Here is a 6,672-nt window from a genome sequence, read left to right as displayed (position 1 = left end):
TGATGCTCTCCCAGGTGTATGTCCTTATAACACCCTGACTGTTGATGCTCTCCCAGGTGTGTGTTGATGCTCTCCCTGGTGTATGTCCATATAACACTCTGTGTTAATACCCAGATAGCTGATGCTCTCACAGGTGTATATCTTCATAAGATCCCAAGTGTTGATGCTCTCACTGGTTTGTCTGATAATCAGGAGACATCAGGGTTTTTAACCCAACTGCAACAGGATCGTGTCACATCTATTCTGATAGGTTTATGCTGCTAATGTTACTTTGTGTAACAAATTGCTTCAATAAAAGACCATAACTGTCTTAGAGTCTTCAAATGTTTATGTACAACATATTTATACACATTCATACAAAATCTGAATTCAAATATGCAAACAAAATACATCAGTGTGTAAATTTGTGAGTGACAATGGTTCTTTGACAGGTGAAACTTGCATGTATGTACATCATCATATAACTGCAAAACATGGATGTATTGCAGCATATAAATATGATATCTAAACTGCCCGAGTTGTTGAACAAGCAGTATTGTGAGAAGTAAAACTGGCAAGAGACCCATTGATGTGTATCATTAGAACCATTTCATAAAGAGGAAGAAAAAACCCAAACAATGATACTCCTGAAGTAACGATAATAATTGCTTCCAAATAAGAACGGCTTTTGTTAAAACTGAAGAATATCGTACCTGTAAAAAGCCCCGTGAGCAATTAATGAAAAATCAATTAATCTATTCTAGTTTTTCCGAAATGCTCATTTTAATTTAGTACATATATGTCAACTGTAATTTCCTATTTTAACAGTACCACATTAAACTATGCAGCTCTCAACTCTTGAGAGTTTACCTAATGTTTCCTAACAATAAAGTGGACCTACAAGAAGTAGGAGCTTCAGCTGGAGGACGGAGGGGTGATGGACCCACCAGACAGGTCCATACGGCGGATCTCAGCTGTAATCTGGTTCAGATCTTGAAGGAACACTTGGATCTGGTGAGATATGGTGACACATACATAAAAGAAGGGAAATGAACAATCATTTTAAACAGGTGGTCATAATCTCAGTGATCGGAGATCCTGAACTGCAGGGCTGTGTTCTTCATGTGTCGGCCATCACCACTCGGCGATCTGCAGAGTAAGTAATGAAACAAAAACAGGACTGTTGATTGGCTCATCTCTGTGTTCAGAACATCAATATTACAACGACCATTGTTTCTATGTCAGCAGATGGGTTGCATTGAGAGACAGAAATCAAGAGCCATGTGGGTTCTCTTATATATAAGCCATGAGCTGGAATATCTGATGTCTGGTACAAAAAAGTCTGCTGATATTTTACAGAAAAGGGGACAAAGATTAACCAAACATTCAAGCAACTGTCAAGTCCTCTCAGCATTTTGTCATCCATGTAAAAATAACCTGTTTAAAAGGCTAGATGCATAGATGAAAGTTACTAGGCCCTATATGATGATAGACTGGATTGTCAGTCACGGTACCATAACTGTCATTGTGCTACTTTGGTGTGCATGGGTTTCAGTGACCTATTTTGATTTTATAGCAATCTACCGATTTACTTCATATTGCAGTGCTCTACTTCGTGTTACAGTAATCCACTTCTTGTCACAGCAATCAACTTCTTGTTACAGAGATCTACTTTTTCTTACACTGATGCACTGTATGCTACAGTGATCTAGTTTTAGTTACAATGACCTACTACATGTTACAATGATCCTCTTCACGTTGGAGTGATCTGCATTATGTTACAGTGATCTCCTTCATGTTACAGTGACCTACTTTGTTACAGTAAACTACTGTATGTTACAGTGATCTACTTCATATTACAGTGATATGCTTCTTACAGTGATCTTCATGCTGCAGATATCTACTTCTAACTTGCGTGGTCTGCTTCATTTTGCAGTGATCTTCATGTTACAGTGATGTTCTTCATGCAAAAGTGATCTGCTTCAAGTTGCTGTAATCTGCTTTATGCTTCAGTGGTTTGCATCATCTTACACGGGTCTTCTTTGAGGTAGTCATGTTTATCTTTAACTTTCTATTTACAGAGATCTTCTTCATGTTACAGTTACCTACTTCAGCAGTCTACTTTCTTAATGATGCACTTTAAGTGAGTGATCTACTGCATGTTTAGGGATGCACTTCAGTTTGCAGTGATCCAAATTGTGTTACAGTTGTATCCTTCTTATTACAACGATCTTCATAACTCTATGTTCTGTTATATAATAATGCCATCTGCATTTTAGTGAGTTATCATATATATCTAAACTATATGACCTTCCCTGTACAGTTGTGATAACGAGAATGATACTTATGTTTTTCAGCTACATAAAATGGTATTTCACCATTAGTATTCTGCTTATTACTTTCACTGTCAACAGTGTGATGACTCGGCTTTCGGTGAGTTGAGCAAGGTCCAATACCATTGTGACAAAGGTATTAGCACTCTGAGATCATAACTATCAACACTAAACACTGTACAGCCACTCACTGCAGCACAGTCTGATATCAGCATGACAGGACACAGTGGGAAACCACACGGTAACAACGACATACACAGTACAGTCTCTCACTTCAGCACAGACTGATATCAACATGAGAGGACACAGTGGGAAACCACAAGGTAACAAAGGGTAAACACTGTACAACCACTTACTGCATCACAGACTGATATCAGCATGACAGGACAGAGTGGGAAACCACAAGGTAACAAAGAGTAAACACTCTACGTACAGCCACTTACTGCAGCACAGACTGATATCAGCATGATAAGACACAGTAGTAAATCACAAGGTAACAAGGAGTAAACACTGTACAGACACTTACTGCAGCACAGACTGATATCAGGATGAAAGGACACTGTGGCCGACCACAAGGTTAAAAAGAGTAAACACTGTACAGACACTTACTGCAGCGCAGACTGATATCAACATGACAGGACACACTGGTAAACCACAAGGTAACACAGAGTATACGCTGTACAGACACTCACTGCAGCACAGACTGATATCAGCATGATAAGACACAGTAGTAAATCACAAGGTAACAAGGAGTAAACACTGTACAGACACTTACTGCAGCACAGACTGATATCAGGATGAAAGGACACTGTGGCCGACCACAAGGTTAAAAAGAGTAAACACTGTACAGACACTTACTGCAGCACAGACTGATATCAACATGACAGGACACACTGGTAAACCACAAGGTAACACAGAGTATACGCTGTACAGACACTCACTGCAGCACAGCCTGATATCAGCATGACAAGACACAGTGGTAAACCGCAAGGTAACAAGGAGTAAACACTGTAGAACCACTTACTGCATCACAGTCCGATATCAGCATGATAGGACACAGTAGTAAACCGCAAGGTGAGTAAGTCAGCTTAGATTTAACGTTACATCGGCAATATTTCAGCCATGTTGGAGAATATGCCTAAGCATATGCCGAAGTCATGAAATGAGGAATGACAGGTGAAATGACCAGAGATTGCAAGGTCAGACATTACCATTTCAATTTCCAGAAGACTGCTCAAGGTGCTTTAAAACCTGACTCTATATTTAGGTCCTTATCTTCTTGTAAAGTACAGATTGGATACCTCAAAGAAGATTGTTGGAAAGGCCCATCCCAACGTTTTCGAGATGATAAAATTCTTGTTCTTGAGGCGCAACAGATTCGGAAACTGAAAATGCTGCAAATTAGTGCCGACCAGGGACTGACTCCAAAGAAAAAAGAAATATCAAGACCTCCAGAGAGAGCTGTCCACCCTGGAAGACAGATATGATAATACAACCTATTGGTAGGATAGGATATCTAACTAAATGAATAATGTAAAATTTGCAGTATGAATTATGACTATAGTGATATTGATAAAGTAAGTACGCAAAAGTCAGAATTGAATTGTGCACATAATAGAATATACATTTGTAATTGGCAATACTCTGTGCACTAAAAAACACAGAATGGCCTTTGTTCAACTAATGGTAATGCACCCCAAGCTCACTCCAGTGTTTCTAGAATTCTACATAGTGGGAAGAAACCCTTCGGCATCTCGTGAGGGGCAACTAACCGGAACAGTGACTTGGTTGACACATGTCATCGCATCCCAGTTGCGTAGATTGATGCTCATGATGTTGGTCACTTATTTGCTTGATTGAGACTTAGTTATAAACAGACCGCCAGCATATAGTCGAGGCATTGCTGATTGTTGCGTGTAGCTTCAAAGAAACAAAATACACTCAGACACCACTGGTTGTACCGGAAAGACTCCAGCTTTTCCAGGCACAGTTGAGCCCATGTGTTTTAGTTACACAGACAATGACATCATCAACACACGGTGGATCAAAGAACAAGACACCCAAGAGTAAAGTACTTACTTTACTACTGAAAGTATTAAGGATGTAGTAAACAAGGAGCCACACTATCACTATAACAAGAAACACGTAGGAGGGGTCGTCTCAAAAGGTATGTCAGGACGGGTATCACAGATGGTGGTTGGAATCTCCCAGGGGAAGCAAGCTAGGGGAGCAAACAGCATATATAAACAATATACAATCATCGTCATTCTTGGAGTAAAATGTGACCGTGTAAATGAATCGTTGGAATCTTTAATGACCCCAGGTGTTTGCAAATAGGATAAAAAACATTGGCACAAACACGGCAGTATATCAGATCATCTGTGACGTGACGTAGGTCGTTTATTTTACTTCTGTTTGTGTGTGCCTGTGTGTGCGCCTCTCCCTCTCACTCTTTCTCTCTCTGTCTCTCTCTCTCTCTCTCTCTCTCTTTCTGTGTGTGTGTGCATTCTTGCATGCGTACACGCATGTATGTACGTATGTACGTATGTACGTATGTACGTATGTACGTATGTATCTAACAATATACAATCATCGCCACTCTTGGAGTAAAATGTGGCCGTGTAAATGAATCGTTGGAATCTTTAATGACACCAGGTGTTTGCAAATAGGATAAAAAACATTGGCACAAACACGGCAGTATATCAGATCATCTGTGACGTGACGTAGGCCGTTTATTTTACTTCTGTTTGTGTGTGCCTGTGTGTGCGCCTCTCCCTCTCTCTCTTTCTCTCTCTGTCTCTCTCTCTCTCTTTCTGTGTGTGTGTGCATTCTTGCATGCGTACACGCATGTATGTACGTATGTACGTATGTACGTATGTATCTAACAATATACAATCATCGCCACTCTTGGAGTAAAATGTGGCCGTGTAAATGAATCGCTGGAATCTTTAATGACACCAGGTGTTTGCAAATAGGATAAAAAACATTGGCACAAACACGGCAGTATATCAGATCATCTGTGACGTGACGTAGGCAGTTAATGTTTCTTCTATGCCTCTCTCTCTCTGTCTCTCTCTCTCTCTTTCTGTGTGTGTGCATTCATGCATTTGTACACGCATGTATGTACGTATGTATCTGTTATGGGTGTATGGATGAAGGCACGGATGAAGTGTCGAATGTGTGAGTGTGATTATCCCATTCGATACAGGAAATTTCTGCATGTTCTTATGCCAAAATATTCGTTGATGCATCTTAACTGGTGTTTAGAGGACAGGATTCTGAATATTGATGCAGTTACTTTCAGTATCACTTCCTAGGGGATATTGATAACTTGTTATAAGGAAAACATGTCAAGCCTTAACATCGTTTTTAGCAATATCCGGACGAAACTCGTGATTTTGGGGGCCTTTTCCCCCACGTTTGTTGTTGAAAGCCGTTATTTGTCAGCTACATGAAGTGAGGAGCATGGGTTCCTAAAAATCGATTCTAACCTAGATCTTTATGGGTGTACAAAATGATGGTCATACCAGGAGATCTCACATATCTGGTTGGTTGGTTGGTTGGTTGGTTGGTTGGTTGGTTGGTTGGTTGGCTCGTTCGTTCGTTCGTGTAATGTGTTTGAGAGAGAGTGTCAGTGTTCGTGAGTATGTTGTGTGAGTGCGTGTTTGTGTGAGTGTGTGTGACAGTGACTGCGTGTGTTGTTTTCAGGTCGCGCTCAGAAATCTTCCAAATTCATGACGACAGTTTGTAAATGCACGAGTCTGAACCAGTCTATCCGGTGAACAAAATCATGAGCACCTACCTACACAACTGGAATACGGTGACTAGCTCTAACCAAGTCATCGAGTCTGACCTCCCGCTCCACTTGATCGCTTCGTACGACAACGACTTTACAGTGATTTGGAAGGATTATAATGAAGCATATGTTTTGTTTTAGAATAACTATATTTCATTCCTGTTTAATTGTTCGAATGCAGTTTCATTTCTCAGCAAATATAGCTGATCTCACCATATTATATTCCGTCACTTGGTTTTATATCCATTACTAACAGTCGATTATGCATGCTCTCTCGGCAACACACACAAAATTGACATCTGTTGTCGAGAAAGATTTCGGTCGAAGGGAGGTAACTCTGTGAGGGTTATCGCGACACTTCCAATTCTCTCAGTCTGTGATAAAAATACGCAGATAGTGTCTCGGACAAAAATGCACTCCTTGTTAAAACATAACACAATCAATTCACATAATTGTTCCAATGTTATTTACAGTTCAAGCGTTAGAAGCGTTATATTTACCTGGTGAGATACTGAATGAGTTTGAGAAACATGTTTCCTAACCTGACCACGGCGAGGTAGAGAG

The sequence above is a fragment of the Haliotis asinina genome, chromosome 4 (genome assembly GCF_037392515.1).
Source record: "Haliotis asinina isolate JCU_RB_2024 chromosome 4, JCU_Hal_asi_v2, whole genome shotgun sequence".
NCBI lineage: Eukaryota > Metazoa > Mollusca > Gastropoda > Lepetellida > Haliotidae > Haliotis > Haliotis asinina.
This window is presented reverse-complemented; position numbering follows the sequence as displayed.